This window comes from Rhinolophus hipposideros, assembly GCF_964194185.1.
Source record: "Rhinolophus hipposideros genome assembly, chromosome: 17".
Classification (NCBI taxonomy): domain Eukaryota; kingdom Metazoa; phylum Chordata; class Mammalia; order Chiroptera; family Rhinolophidae; genus Rhinolophus; species Rhinolophus hipposideros.
The window spans coordinates 42,670,209-42,685,036 of NC_138063.1; the positions used below are offsets into that span (position 1 = coordinate 42,670,209).

The following is a 14,828-nucleotide window of genomic DNA, read 5'->3' on the forward strand; positions in this document are numbered from 1 at the left end:
CAATGCCAGCAGGCCGTCCTTCTCACATTGCATAACTCCAACATTTTTTTCTGCCTCCCTCTTCCACTTTTAAGGACCCTTCTGATGACACTAGGGCCACATGGATAATCCAGAATAATTTCTCTATTTTAAGGTCAGCTGATTAGATGACCTTAAGAATTGAGTTTATATAGTGTATATGGTTTTGTTGTCCACTCTTTTCAATCACCCTTATATCATGAGCATTAGTATCAGAAACACTAGAAGTAGCTCCACAGCATTCTAGAATAAGAAAACACCGTCTCTCATTTAATTAGACCTCTAAGATATTTAGATTTGTTTCCAACTTTCTATTATGATAAGTAATACTATGAGGAGAACTCTTGCATTTACGTATTTTCTTTTATTTGGATCTTGAAGAATGAGTAAAGTGGGTTCCATGGAATCTAGCAAAATAGTGGTTCCCCAAGAACATGCCAAGGTGCCTTTATGCACAAATCCTGAAAGATATAGGATTGAAGTGTTCAAAAATTAAAAGTTGGAGTTTGCCTTCCTATATGTAAAGAGAAATTCTTGATGATGCAAAATGTTATTACAGCCATGACAAAAATCTATCATTGTTACTAATAATGTGAAGATATCAATCTAATAGTGGGCTGACCAAACTTTACTTTTTTTCTCCTAAGAGTTGTTTTTTTGTAAACCAGATATTTCAAGCTTAAAAAACAAGAACAACAACAAAAAAAACTATCAGTTATATAACCATGCCAATTGATAGATATTACTTTACATTTCCAAACCACAAGATGAAGTCGTTATTTTAAAAGGGATCTAATACTTCAAGAAAATTATTCCATAAATAAATTTCAGTGTTATTAATAACAGATCTGACACTCCAATACTAGCTATCCTGGCCTCAAACAGAGTCTGCCCCAATAAGGTTGTGACTTCTGTGTCAGAAATAAGCCATAGATTCCCATGCAGTTACTGTTTATTGCCTCTGTTATATATTATTTACACCTAACAAGTAAGCAGTTCCTGCAAAGCCAGTGTTTCAAAATATTCTATTGAATCCTCAAACATTGTTATTACCACCAGTGCGATATGCATGAGAATGCAACCACTGAGTCAAGAAAGACAATGGAAAGAAACAAGATGAAGATGACTGGAACACTGTACACAGAGAGCAGCTACCCTTGATGAATTTCAAAAGCAAAGTGGTTTTAAGTCCATGTGCTGAAACAGAGAATATTGGATCTTCTCCAGGTAGGTGGAAGAAAATTTTAATGTAATTGCATGCTTTTTATTTCAAATTTTAAAAGCAGACCTCTTTTGTAAAATTAGAGGCGGTTTTTCACTCTGAGTCAAGTATAAAAAGTGAAATCACTGTTTCTTTAGAGGTTGAGAAGCCATCTTCCACCATTCATCACTGGTAGCAGCCCCTAAGTCTGATCAGTAACTAGTATTTAGCAGCATAGTTTCCAAAAACACTTTTAAATGTTATTTTGATGTGAAGTAACCAGTCACTTTTATTGTCACAAAGTTCATAGACCAAATATTTCAAGTTAGGAATCTTTTGTGGAGAGGACTCCTAATTATAGTGACTCTTCATTTATTTTGAACTCATCTCAATTGCCTTTTGATCTTCCTTAACATTCCATCTCCTCAATCTCTTTCTAAATTCTGTTTGTTTAGTCTTTACTTTTTTCTCCACTGTAAAACCCCAAACTGAAGAAATTAAAATAGAATTCCTGACAATATAATTTAATGTTATCTTAAGACTTTTCCTACATACTCTATGCACCTAATGTTCTGTGAGATATGTGTTTTCTTTCCTTCTAACACACGCTCATGTGTTTTGATTGCTAATGCTTGAGCCACCCCTCCCCAGTGATAACATAGCTCAGATCATTTTTCTAGTGTGCTGGTGAGGCTGTCACCTGGAACAGAATCAAAGCCTCAAAGAGCAAATTATACTGACTTTCCCTTCCATACAAAACTCAGAAGGAAATTAAATTGCTTTCATGTGGCTTGCTTTCAGATGCACTATGGCATAATACACTGTGTTGCCAACATATTTCCCTGTTTTCCATTTGAATGCATCCAAAAATCTTACTGGAAAAGATAGACAAGCTTTAAAAAAAAAATAAAAACAAAAACAGACCTCAACCTTTTAAGCAGTAAATTCAACTTGCAGAATTTTTATAAGACCAGAAATAATCTGGCCAAATCTTATTGAAGATGTATAGACAAACATCCTCAAAATTTAACATGAGTGCTTTTCATCTTTTGGATGATGACCTGAGAAAAATAGTATAGAGCCAAGAAAAATATCTCATGGTTGAGGATTTTTTAATATGTTAGAAAAAAAGTGGTATAAAATTTTGGAAAAACATGTCAGTAAATATTAGAGGTACAATTAATCTCTATCAGGCTAATATTTTTAATAGAGAAAATGGTCATTATTGCTTTGGGGAGGAGGCAGGGCAAGCAACAAGGTAAAATGCAAAAGGGCAGCCAGGAGAGTGGGTTCCAGTCTTGGCTCCGTCATTTACTAGCTGTGTTATCTTAGACAAGTTACCTTGCTCTCTGAAACTTGTTTCCCCCTCATCTGAAATATAGAAGTAATAATGTATACCTGCCTACCTCCAGAGTTGTTGTGAGAACCAAATTAATTGAGTTGTGAAAGTGATTTCAAATTGTAAAGTGATTTATAAATGTAAGGAATTATCGAGATTATTAATAATAAGAATAAGGAGGATTTGGAGGCATGGCTACCTCAGGAGAAGGCAGTCTAGGCAGGAACTCTGTGCCTGGGGTCACAGACAAGTGGTTTCACCTCTTCTCAACAAGAGAAACGCTGTTCCTTGCAGAAATAGCTTCTGGCAGATTTGTGAAGGAGACAGTCTCTATTGACATCAAGAATCTCCCCTTCCCTTAGTCCTCGCCCCCTTTCTTTCTATTTAATTCCAATAGTCTCTTCCTTTCTGTTCTCAGGAATATATCAGCTATATTCCCAATGAAATAATGACTATTAAGGCTTCATATGTTCTCCCAGAGGTAATTATGGGAACAAAGCCTACACCAAAAGCCGTGGTAATCAAATCAACTGCCACAGGGGCTAGTCAGGTGATGAAAATGAGCAAAGAAGGTAGCATTTAAGGAAAGCAGGGAGGTGATGGGACCAACACAAAGGAGAGCACAGGCCTCTCTCAAAGAGGGCACCTAGCTCCTGCCCATGGGTGTGTGGGCGCTAATATTCTCAGATCTTCTGACATTTCATTTAAAGTTCATATTTTTGTGAGAAATTTCCCAGTTTAAAAAAATCAGACTTCTACTGTTTGAGGTCGAAGTTTAACAATTCTATAAGTTGCATTTATTTGTGGGTTATCTGTTTGTATCTTTGGACAACAGATTATTCCTGCCTGAATGGTCTGATGTGGATATAGCCTGACCATAATTATATCAAAGAGTTTCATGATTGTAGTTTATTGGATAGTTGGCACAAGACATCAAAATACAAAGTATGATCAAACAATATGGTGAATGTTTAAATGGTAAAAATTTATTATAGTAAAAGACACATTGTCATTAATCCCCCTCAAAATACTCCCCCTCGCTTCGAACACACTTATCCATCTTGCCATTTTCTGAAGCAGTTCTGGAAGTCCTTTTTTGTGAGTGTCTTTAGTTGCTCTGCCGTGGCTGCCTCAATGTCTTGAATCATTTTGACTTTGGGGAAGAGCCAGATCCTGTGAATAAGGTGGATGAGAACACACTGCAATGTTTTTATTTGACAGAAATTGCTGTACGAGAAGTGATGTATAACACGGAGCGTTGTCATGATGGAGGAGGATTTACAGCACACTTTAAAACACACCTTCTCTCAACAGTAGCTCACACCCAACTGACTACACAAAAAAAGTTGAAACTTGTCACACACTGTTACCAAGGTTCCATGTGCCGCTTCCCATATTGAAGATCCCTGTTTTTCTGTTGGATGGCATTTGGCAGCAGCATTCACCATATGTTTTGATCACAACGGAAAGGCTCCGTGTTACACATCGCTTCTGGTACAGCAATTTCTATCAGATAAAAACATTACAGTGTATCCTCATCCACTTTGTTCACCAAAGCTGGTACTGTCCAACTTCTGGCTCTTCCCTAAAGTCAAAATGACCATGAAAGGTAAACATTTTGAATCCATTTAGGACATCAAGGTAGCCACAACAGCACAACAAAGATACTCACGAAAGAGGACTTCCAGAACTGCTTCAGAAAGTCGCAAGAATGATGGGATAAGTGTGTTCAAAGTGTTCAAAGTGAGGGGGAGTATTTTGAGGGAGATTAATAACAATGTATCTTTTTCTGTAATAAATTTATTTAATTTATACATTCACCATATTTTTTTATCACACCTCGTATATAACTATATTTAAGCAAAGAGGCTAAGTTGCTAAGTACATTGGGATCAACAGAGCAAATTAAAATTAAAATTAAAATTAAACTAGAACCTAGGTTCTAGTGTAAAAAATCAACAACTTGATACCTTTAGGTATTTTCCCCCAATATTTCAATGTACATTATGCAATGTACATTATGCAACATTTACAGCAAAAGTTCATTTACTTAATAATTCTATGGAGCAGGAGAGAACACAAAAACGATGGCATAAAGGCAAACTGATGTGAAAGTGAATTATAGCATACTCCTTATCTCATTATTTTAAGTCACGGTACATAGCATAATTAATCCCTTGTAAATAAATGGGAAAATTGCTTACATTTTAATAAGGAAAATATAATTCAAACTAACTTTATTAGAATGGGCTAGAATAGTCTCAGTTACCCCATTTCCCCCCTTAATTTCAATCTAAATCCTGCTAAAACTTGAGCAACTTTACCAAGAATTCTTCCCTTAAAAATTGTAAAGGCGAAAAAGACCAGAAATGCACAGGATAGAATAAGGCAAAGGAGTCTGAGGTCAGCCATGTTTATTCTGCTAGAAGGTAAAGGACTTACATGTAAGTTGAGTTTCAATACAGAGGACACTGGTACAGAGGTATAGGGAATAAGATTCCTGGCACATGTGGGTCCAACAGGTACCATTGCTATGGATTAACGGGTCAATTTCTATGAAATGGATCTTCCAGATTTCTTTTACTATCTACTGTCAGTTCTTCTCTCCAGCTTTATTAGGTGACATTCTTAAAGTTCTAATAATTATTTTAATAAGGTGGGTTTATTTATCCTTGATTGGGGGACAGGAGAGGAATAGAGAAAGTAGAATATCAGAAGTTGTTCTAAGTTAAAACAAAAGAAAAAGATGACTGTCAAAGAATTCATGACTATGATATCAAGATAAGTGATTGGTGTTTCATATAAATTTCAGGCAATATTAGCATATGTGATTCATCTATTTACTACTTCAGGACAAGATTGGTTTGCTTTTGGTGGCAGAAGTAATTCCGTCTGTTTCAAAAGACTTTGGCCCACAGTTATGCCCTATGTTTTATTTAGTTTACATAGAACAGTCATGTTTTCTTGATTTTATTTTCCCCCCAAGAATTTTGGTCAGAGCAATTCTATATTTGCAGTGGTTTTTATGAGTTGCTTTATGTGTGTTTTGATATCATATTGGGACAAGGTGTGTCCTTTTGTAGACTTTCTGGTTTCTGGGAAGAATTATATTTTTTTTCTTTTGTATGCCATGAATTGGATGTTTAAATCGGATGTAAAAATCAGATGTTTATATTTTTCTCCTTTTAAAGTAAAAATATCTTTTGGAAAATGGGAAGGAACACTTTGAGTAAATGCAACAATATGTTTTAAATGCCACCATCCTCTTCTCTCCTCCCCCTTTTCACACTGCATTGGTTACATTTGATGCAATAAGACATAAAATTGGTCCTATATCTTGCTCAATTTGTCTGCCTTTTTAGACCCTGCTGCCCAATGACCTCTAACAGGCCTTTACACTATAACAGTGTAAAAAAAAATGTATTCGTGGACAAATAATATCTTTATATTCCTAGTATTGGTGGTAGTAGAATATGGGATGCAATAAAGTTGATCTAGCAAGGAAGAGACAAAGCTAGAAATCCAGGAAGCAAGAAATATGTCATAAAACACTGAACAAATATTTATTGAGCATTTTTTTATGTGCAGGGAATCCAGTTGACCACAATAGAAGTTACAAAGGTGTTTAAAATGCAGTTCTTATTCTCAATGAACTTAATAGTCAACTGGAAGAGACACAGTCACATATCCAAATCACAGCACAAATTGTAAAAGATATTTGAAGATGGTGTCAGCGCCATAGGGGTATCCACAGAGTGTGTGTTTATTAATTGCTTTATTGACATATAATTTATATGTGATAAAATACACCCATTGGATAGGCATATTTGAATAATTTTTAGTAAATTTATACAATTGTACAATCATCACCACAATCCAGTTTTAGAACATTTCCATTACTCAAAAAAGTGTCCTTGTGTGCCCTTTTGATATAAATCTTCCACTTCTATCCCCAGCCTGAGGCATCCATTGATCTGTTTTGTCAAAGGAGCCTTGAGTCTAAGGCTAATTTGACCTCACTACTGAGACAGTGCCCTTTTGAGGACTTTAGCCAGTGCCTGTGGGAACGTGAACTATTCTCAGCCCTGTGTAAATAACCCTCAAGGGATTTTTTCCTTTTGCCCCTTTCCTGTGGTTCTTTCCTCAGCCTTGTAGATTCCTCACACTCAGACAAGAGGGCTTCTCTGCAAATCTCTGAAAGCACCAACATGTGTGCAGCTCTCTCTTCTCTGATGTTTTGCCCCATACATGATAGTAGTTGCTTTGGCCTCCTCAAACTCTCAGCTCTGGCTCCTCAATCCACTGAGACCATTGGGCTTGATTAGTGTGGCCTGTGAGCTGGGGTACTCATTGGGCTTTTACCTCATTTGTTCCCTGATCTCAGGGACTGCTATCCCTGAACTGCTTGTTGTCCAATGTCTGAAAACCATTGTTTTCTATATTTTATCCAATTTTCTAGTTGTTTAAGGTAGGAGGATAAATTTAGTCTCTGTCATAGCCTTATGGCTAGGAGGACAATTTCTAGTTTTAAGGGTAATTTCCTGTTATTCCCATGTATCACCTATCTATTCTATGCAATGCAATTAATTCTCAATAAGTCAGCACCGATTTAAACTAGTTTTAAGATCAAACATGATTAATATAGATGCACACATATGTGTGTATATATAGCTATATTTTAAAAACATGAAAATAATGATGAAGCAGGGAAAACCTCTATATATTATTATGAACTACCATACTTGCCACATTATGTCAACTTAGTAACAACCCATCTCTTTCCAATTACATGTAGATAATTGTTATTTTGAATTTCATATGGAACGGGGGTCAAATGATTCATTTGTTTTTAAATTTAAAAAAATTGAATTTATTTTATAACCCTTTGCATGATATTGCAAGTATGCTTGGTAGAGAAGAAAAGAATGGCAGTAATAGAACAGTGGAAGCACAGAATATCACAACCAATGTCCTGTGTGAGATACTTAAGATATGCTCTCATCCAGATAACTATATTTGTGTTTTCATACTTTGGAATGACATTTACAGATTGAAAGATACATTCTTTTACCAGCATTTTATGGTTTAATTAGAGAAACCCCCACCCAAACAAGTTAATCAGAAAAAGGAAGTGAGTGGCAAGCTAAACTTAAGGTCGATAATTAGGTCTAAACTTCAGATATGGCTGGATATCGAGGATCAAAAGAGGATATCAGCTTTCTGTTTTTCTGGCTCCAATTCTGCCTCCACTTCCTTTATTCGGACTCCATTCTCAGGCAGTTTCTCCCATCCTGGTTGCAAGATGGTTGCCCTGGGCTGCATATTTCCACTTCATATTTCCAAATATTCCAAGAAAAGATCCCAAGATTCACTGTGGATCAACCTAGGTCTTACATTAGATCTGCAATTAAGTTCGTGAATTTGTTACAACAGAGGGATTATTCATTATGAATTTGTACCAACTGGACAAACAGTTAACCAAGTTTACTATTTAAAAGTGCTGAAAAGGCTGCTTGAAAAAGTTAGACGACCTGAACTTTTTGCCAACAATTCATGGCACTTGCATCGTGACAATGCACCAGCTCACACGACACTGTCTGTGAGGGAGTTTTTAGCGAATAAACAAATAACTGTATTGGAACACCCTCCCTACTCACCTGATCTGGCTCCCAATGACTTCTTTCTTTACCTGAAGTTAAAAGAAATATTGAAAGGGAGACATTTTGATGACATTCAGGACATCGAGGGTAATACAATGAGAGCTCTGATGGCCATTCCAGAAAAAGAGTTCCAAAATTGCTTTGAAGGGTGGACTAGGTGCTGGCATCAGTGCATAACTTCCCAAGGGGAATACTTTGAAGGTGACAGTAGTGATATTCAGTAATGAGGTATGTAGCACTTTTTCTAGGATGAGTTTGCGAACTTAATTGCCCTACCTTGTATGTCCACCTTGACCACTTTGGAAAAGGGAATGTAATACTCGCACACTGATTGGCTTAAGCCACAGTCATGTACTTTCCCTTAGATCAATGCTAGAGTTCTTCTCAGATCATGTGGCCTAAGACTGGAAATCAGACTGTGGTTGGAAGGTGGGTGATGGCTGCTTTAAAGACAAGTAATAAATGTGCTTTCTGTGTATCAGATGTAACTGTAGCCAAATAAGTTTACATCAAATCCATTTCAAACAATATTTTGACTGTTGCAGCCTATATTATCTCCTCCTCCACTCTTGCACTGAACACACATACAGTCTTATTGCCCTGCTAACCTGAAGACTGATTATACTTGAGTTACATTGTGCAACAGAACACATAAGGAGAACATATAATCAGACAGTGGAAGTTCCGGAAGACCTTGTAGAAAAGGAAGAGATGGAATCAAGAGATGGAAGGGGAATGACATTCAGGAAAAGAGAACAGCACAAAGTAAACAGGAAGGAAAATGTAGAATAATAAATAGATCAGTGAAAGTAAAGGTTGGGGCCAAGGATGAGACTGTAAGGAGGCTGAGGAAAAAATCAGGCAGATTCTTGAGTCTCGTGTTAAAGGATATGAATTTACTCTGAATGTGCTAACGCTCAGGTTAGCAAACTTTTTCTATAAATATCCAGATAGCCAATGTTTTAGGCTTTGCAGGATGAAAGGCAAAATCAAAGGCATCATGTAAGTAGTACTTATACAACAAGACAGAAAACAAATTTCCCGAATGATTAAAACATAAGCAGTCTGAGGTGGTGGATGGAGAAATGACAGTCTGACTTCTCAGATATTTCGGTTCTGTCCATCTCCCCTTCATCCCTCCACATTCGCCTGGTGAGGTCACCTCCAACTGTGGGCAGAGGGGCTTCCAGAGTGTAGCCACTGTGATTTAAAGATGTCCTGCTGCTCATGCTATTTGCAGATGATGGTCTAGGAAGCACAGAGTTAGGTAGTCTGGATTGTGCAACTTTAGGTTTGGCCCAGAGCTCCCTGAAGATCCTGGCAGAAAATTGTACACCAGCCTGGACTGGTTTGGAAGCACTTCCCTTGCAGAAGTGGGGAGGTGTTCTTTATCTTTAACTTCTTTTTCCCAGGACTTGGCTTTGTGTTCCGCCAGAAGGAGGTCAAATTCCTTTTTCCAGCTGGTGACTGCCCTCAAATGGCTTAGCTAATGTGTCTTGTAGGTGAGGGATCTTGTGCAAGGTTTCTTTGTCTCGGGATCCAGTACTCCACAATGTTTATTTGGGTCAAATTCTCTCTCTGAACGTCCCGTGTAAGACTCATTGTTGTTTTTGGTACCATTTTGGTGTTTTTTTGTCTATTTTGGAGGACAAAATTCCTTTGCCATTTAAGATCTTCTCTGGGGAAGGTAGCACTGATTGGACATCAAGACTGGCTTAATTAAGGGTGGGGTGAAGACAGCCGAAGATGAAAGAGAGAGGGCGGTGACCGCAGCAGTGGCTGTAGAGTTCATTTTGACTTTGGCACCATCTGCCTTCACTAGGTGAGGAATTTTCTCTAAACTGACTACAGGAACCTGAACGCATGGTGTGTCCCTTGATCCTTTTGCTGAAAAGATTATGTGCTGTTTGATGCTGGAGGTGAGTAGATTGTCTTTGGGCATTTTGAATGGCTATGAGGTGCTGCTGGCAGAGTTGTGGCCACTGAGACAAGCTTTTCTTTTCATCTGTACTTGTGATGTCCTGGAATTGTAAGGCGGAGACACTGGAGAGGGAGAAGGTCTGCACATTAGATTGTGTCTTTTCTCTTGAAGAAAATGTAGATATTGGCAGATAAAGGACAAATGTCAACCTAGTTTATTGGTGGGGTGGGTAGGGGGGCTTTCAGAGAGAATGGGGGAGGGTCCTCAATATCTTTTACTGCCACATTAGGTAGGTACTGTATCAAGTGAAGTTGCTTTCCAAAAAGTGGAAATAATGTGCTGTTGAAGTTTCATCTTGAACCTGAACCTTATGCATCTAGAATCCAAGGTAAATGTGTGAGCATGTTTCAAGAAACAGTGTCTGGGCCATAGAAGTTTGTTCACATGGAGGACCAAGGATCCTGGTTGGACAATCAGTGTTAGGGGAAAAGGGTGGTTCTGAACAAGGCAGTTTCAGTGAATGAAATTGTTCTCCAGCCCAGTTCCTGCAGACTTATGCTTTAGTTTTAGTATATTGGGGAGACAATGAAGGAGGCAGTTAAAACTGAGTTCAGAGATTAAGAACCCTTGGAATTAGTGATTTCATCAGTAATAGGAGACTTGCCCTTGACACAAATCTTGGCATACTTGACTCAAGTATTTACCACTTTTGGGTAAATGTTGGCATCAGGGTACTTGTATGACCCTGAAAGTGAGGGCCTTCTTCACTTTTGTACCTAGGCACCTAGTCCTGGCCCTAGTTAGCAGTCATAGACAGCAGTGATGGCAATTTTGGTGACAACTAGAAGCTAGTAAGAGTGTAAAAAAGGTGAGTTCCATAGGAAGCCACCACATGTAGTCTTTGAAAAACTCACAAAAAGATAGTTAACTATGAGCACATGTAGGACAAATCTTGGAAAGGCCTCAAAAGAATATGCATTGTTGCCTTATTTCCTGTGTGGCACATGGTGGGCTATAAATACAATAGTGACTCAAACGATCAGATAAACATATTATTCTATATGAAGACTTAGATGTTGTATAACTTTGTGAATTCCCTTCATAAACTGAATTGTACTTAGTCTATTATATCCCTCCTGGAAAGCTACAGAGAAGTTGCAGCCATGCAGTTATGTTATTTCCTAGTAAGTGTTTGCTTTATAATGAAGGAAAACAAGCATATTTCTTAAGGAACAGGTGTAGTGTTCATAGTCAGGAGAATAGCAAATAGCAATGGCCTGCTGTCCTGGAAACAGCCTGGTGTCCTAGCAACAAGCACATTTATTTGCCTGGCAGAACTCCCTGGCGGAGTTCTGTCAACACAGGTAAAGGGCTTACCCACAAAAGTGAAGTGACAGCCTTTCTGTTCCAGAGTGAAGCCAGGCCCATATACATAAACCTGGAAGTGGAGGAGAAGCCAAATCATTCTGCCCAGCAGCCAGTGTTTTGGAAGCTAAAAGAACAACAATGTAGGAGTTAAATTTATTTACAGTTACTCTTCATCTAAATGGGCTAGACATAAGTTTCTTTCTTTAATTGTTAGCTCTCCTAAAGGAAGGACTAAAAATGTGGTGGTAGTAGCTAACACCATGACCTATGGCTCTGCTCCCCCTGCCTTATTTGGGTTAAGAAGTGCAGTATTTCCCCTAAACTTCATTTGACCTCTGCTATGTTTTAAGCCATAAAGCCTGGGAGAAAGAGGACAGGACATACCCTGGTAGTGATTTGAAGGTTGTAGCTTTCCTTTTCCCACATTTATTTTACTTATAATCTCTAAATTCTATGGGAATGGTTAAGATTTTTGTTCTGGAAAATGTTCAAAATATCTCATAGTTGGAATATCTCAAAATGGCATAGCACATAGGGCAAATTTTCTGATGCTAGGGCAGAAACTTTATATATATATGATATATATGATAAATAGATAGATAAATAGATATAGAGAGCTAGATATAGATATATAAGTACAGATATATAGGTATAGCTATCATATACATTGTGTATATAATATATTCATATATGTAGTAAAATTGTACATAATTTTAATGATTGGATAAAAGAAATTAAATACTTAAAACTTTTTTAAAGTAAAATGTTTATTGGTGTCTTATATCTTAAATAAGACTTTTATTCCTTTAGAATGGTTTAACCCTTTCTATTAGTTGGTGTCATAGTCTAGTAAGTCATATACACATACACAAAATGTTGAAAAGTTTTTTCATAACTAAGTTATGAGAAGTAAAAAAACACACAACACTTTAATAATGAATGTCAGCTCTTAGTTTAGTCTCTAAAGGAAATTCAGCCTTTCATTTTGACTCAAAATGATATCATAAAGTTCTAGTGAATTAGTATTTTAAAAACTAACAAGGACAGTCATAAAACAAATGATAAAATTAGTTAAAAAAAATTCAGTTGGATGCCTGAAAAAATGTCTTTGGTAACTGGGAAGATAATTGTTTATAACAAAGAACATGTTGAGTAACTAGCTATTGTTGTCATTATGACAATTTTGGCTTTTAGAATGATGTATTACACAGAAGGAAATAGTTTCTTACCTCCAAATTGGTGACTAACCAACCAATTTAGAGATAAAAACTATAACTCAACTGTATTATATTTCAACTGATTACATTTCATTAATTAGTAAAAGAAAAGCACAAACCGATGAGAGACTTTTTTTTCCAGTATGATTGACAATAAAAAACAAAAGATGCCGAGTGATGACCTGAGGCAAGTTTCAGCAGAGCATAAGGAGAAACTAAGAAATAATCACAGATAAGGCCAATAAATATAAGGTTAGTCTTGAAGAAGATAGCAGAGAATATTTTTGTTAAAAGTAAACATAGAGAAAGTACTACATGTGTATAGTGTTGATATCTTAAATAAACACCCAAATATATTTTATTTTAAGCGTTTCTTTTAATTAAATATAAACAGCACACAGTAGTTACATCAACTTCTATTTTAGTAACATGTTTAAAGCCGGTTACAAGTCCCCTAGTAACAATGTAGCCACAGATTTTCTTGATAAAAAAATTGTTTCTCCTCAGCACTTGGTTCTGAAAGACAATGTGTTTTTTTTTTAACACCAATGAGGTGTTATTTTGTTGGCAAAGTGTGTGAATTTTGACGTTAAGTATACTCATTGAAATGCATTTAATTTTCCAAAGGACAGTTCTATACAAGGTTAAACGTAAGGTTTAAGAGAAGTTTTAAAGTCTTGTTAAACATTTCCTAAGAGTTCACCTCACTTCCATTTTACTTCTGCTTCTCTGTGGTCACTACTACTGCGCAAGAAGCAATTTTGCAAGCATTTAAATGGCCGTGAGCCATGTATGAGTCAATTAGATTGCCTATTTTTTAAATCTCTCTAACAGTTTATAGAACAGACTAACCCCTTCTCTCACACTGCATCAGGCCTGGATTCTGCCCTTTTGAGGAAGAATACATTAGACCGAAAAAAAAAAAAAATCTCAGTGAGATCAGGGTCGAAAATTAGCATCCAATTTTCTCCCTCTCCTATTTTTAAAAATGACCTACAAACTCCTCTTGATATCTATTTGAAACACCTATACAATGCTCAGAAAACAGTAATTGTTTAATAACAGAGTCCAACAGATCCCTGCATCCTTAACAAGCCCCCAGCCCTTTATTCTTCTGTATTTGTTTCTTTTAGACCGGCTAAACCATGTTGCTTATCAAAATTGCAAGTAACTTCCCATTAGAAACCCACTTTCTATGAATGCAGGTCTCCATAGATAGAAGAAAAAGTCAGTGATGTGAAACATAGTCTATTCAGTATTACTCTAGGCCAGTATTTAACAAAGCTAAATGTAATGGACTAAGGAAAAGAATAGCATGGATAATGCAAAAAAAAGGAGGTTGAAAAAAAGGTTTTCATTGCTTTTGGGGCAGCAGACTTGCCTTCTTTCCTCTTTTTTTCCTTTCTTCCATCTTTCATTCCTGTGTGCTGGTGAAGCTAATATGAGCATTAGTTTGTGTTCCCTGAGTGAGGGCAGATGCTTCGGCCACTAGTGATGAGAAGTGGACGAACGGTGTGGTGAAAAAATTCAACCTGGAATTTCTACTTAATGTATTTGCATCATAAGAACTATTTGGCCAGCCTTGATAAGATCATCAGATGCTATTTTATTCAGCAGGTATGTTCTGTATTAGGCAATACAGCAATTGATGTTGGCCATTAGCTACATACCGTGTTTCTCCGAAAATAAAACCTAGCCGGACCATCAGCTCTAATGAGTCTTTTGGAGCAAAAATTAATATAAGACCTGGTGTTATGTTATGTTATGTTATGTTATGTTATGTTATGTTATGTTATGTTATAGTATATGATTTGGTCTTATATTATAGTAAAATAAGATTGGGTCTTATATTAATTTTTGCTCCAAAAGACGCATTAGAGCTGATGGCCTGGCTAGGTCTTATTTTGGGGGAAACACAGAAATATGATAAAATAAGGCTCATGTGAGCACAAAGAAAGGAATGGTTATTTTTTCCTGGAGGTTGGGATTAGGCTGTATAGAGGAGGTAACATTTGGCTTGTCCTTGGGATATAAGAAGTTCACCAAGTGGATAATCTGGAAGAACAAACACGATGAGCAAAAACAAGATTTAAAAGTATACAGT

At 36.8% G+C, this 14,828-nt stretch overlaps 1 long non-coding RNA gene across 1 annotated transcript in view; it reads right to left on the reverse strand.

Annotated features, from left to right (window-relative positions):
• Nucleotides 1-6,104: 6,104 nt before the first annotated feature.
• Nucleotides 6,105-14,828, reverse strand: part of LOC308510007 — a 40,779-nt gene continuing 32,055 nt past the window's right edge. Inside the window, exons 5-6 of the long non-coding RNA XR_013995285.1 lie at nucleotides 11,517-11,631; nucleotides 6,105-10,261 (exon numbers count right to left, since the gene is read on the reverse strand). This is a non-coding gene — a long non-coding RNA (uncharacterized lncRNA). The remainder of the gene's footprint in view (nucleotides 10,262-11,516; nucleotides 11,632-14,828) is intronic.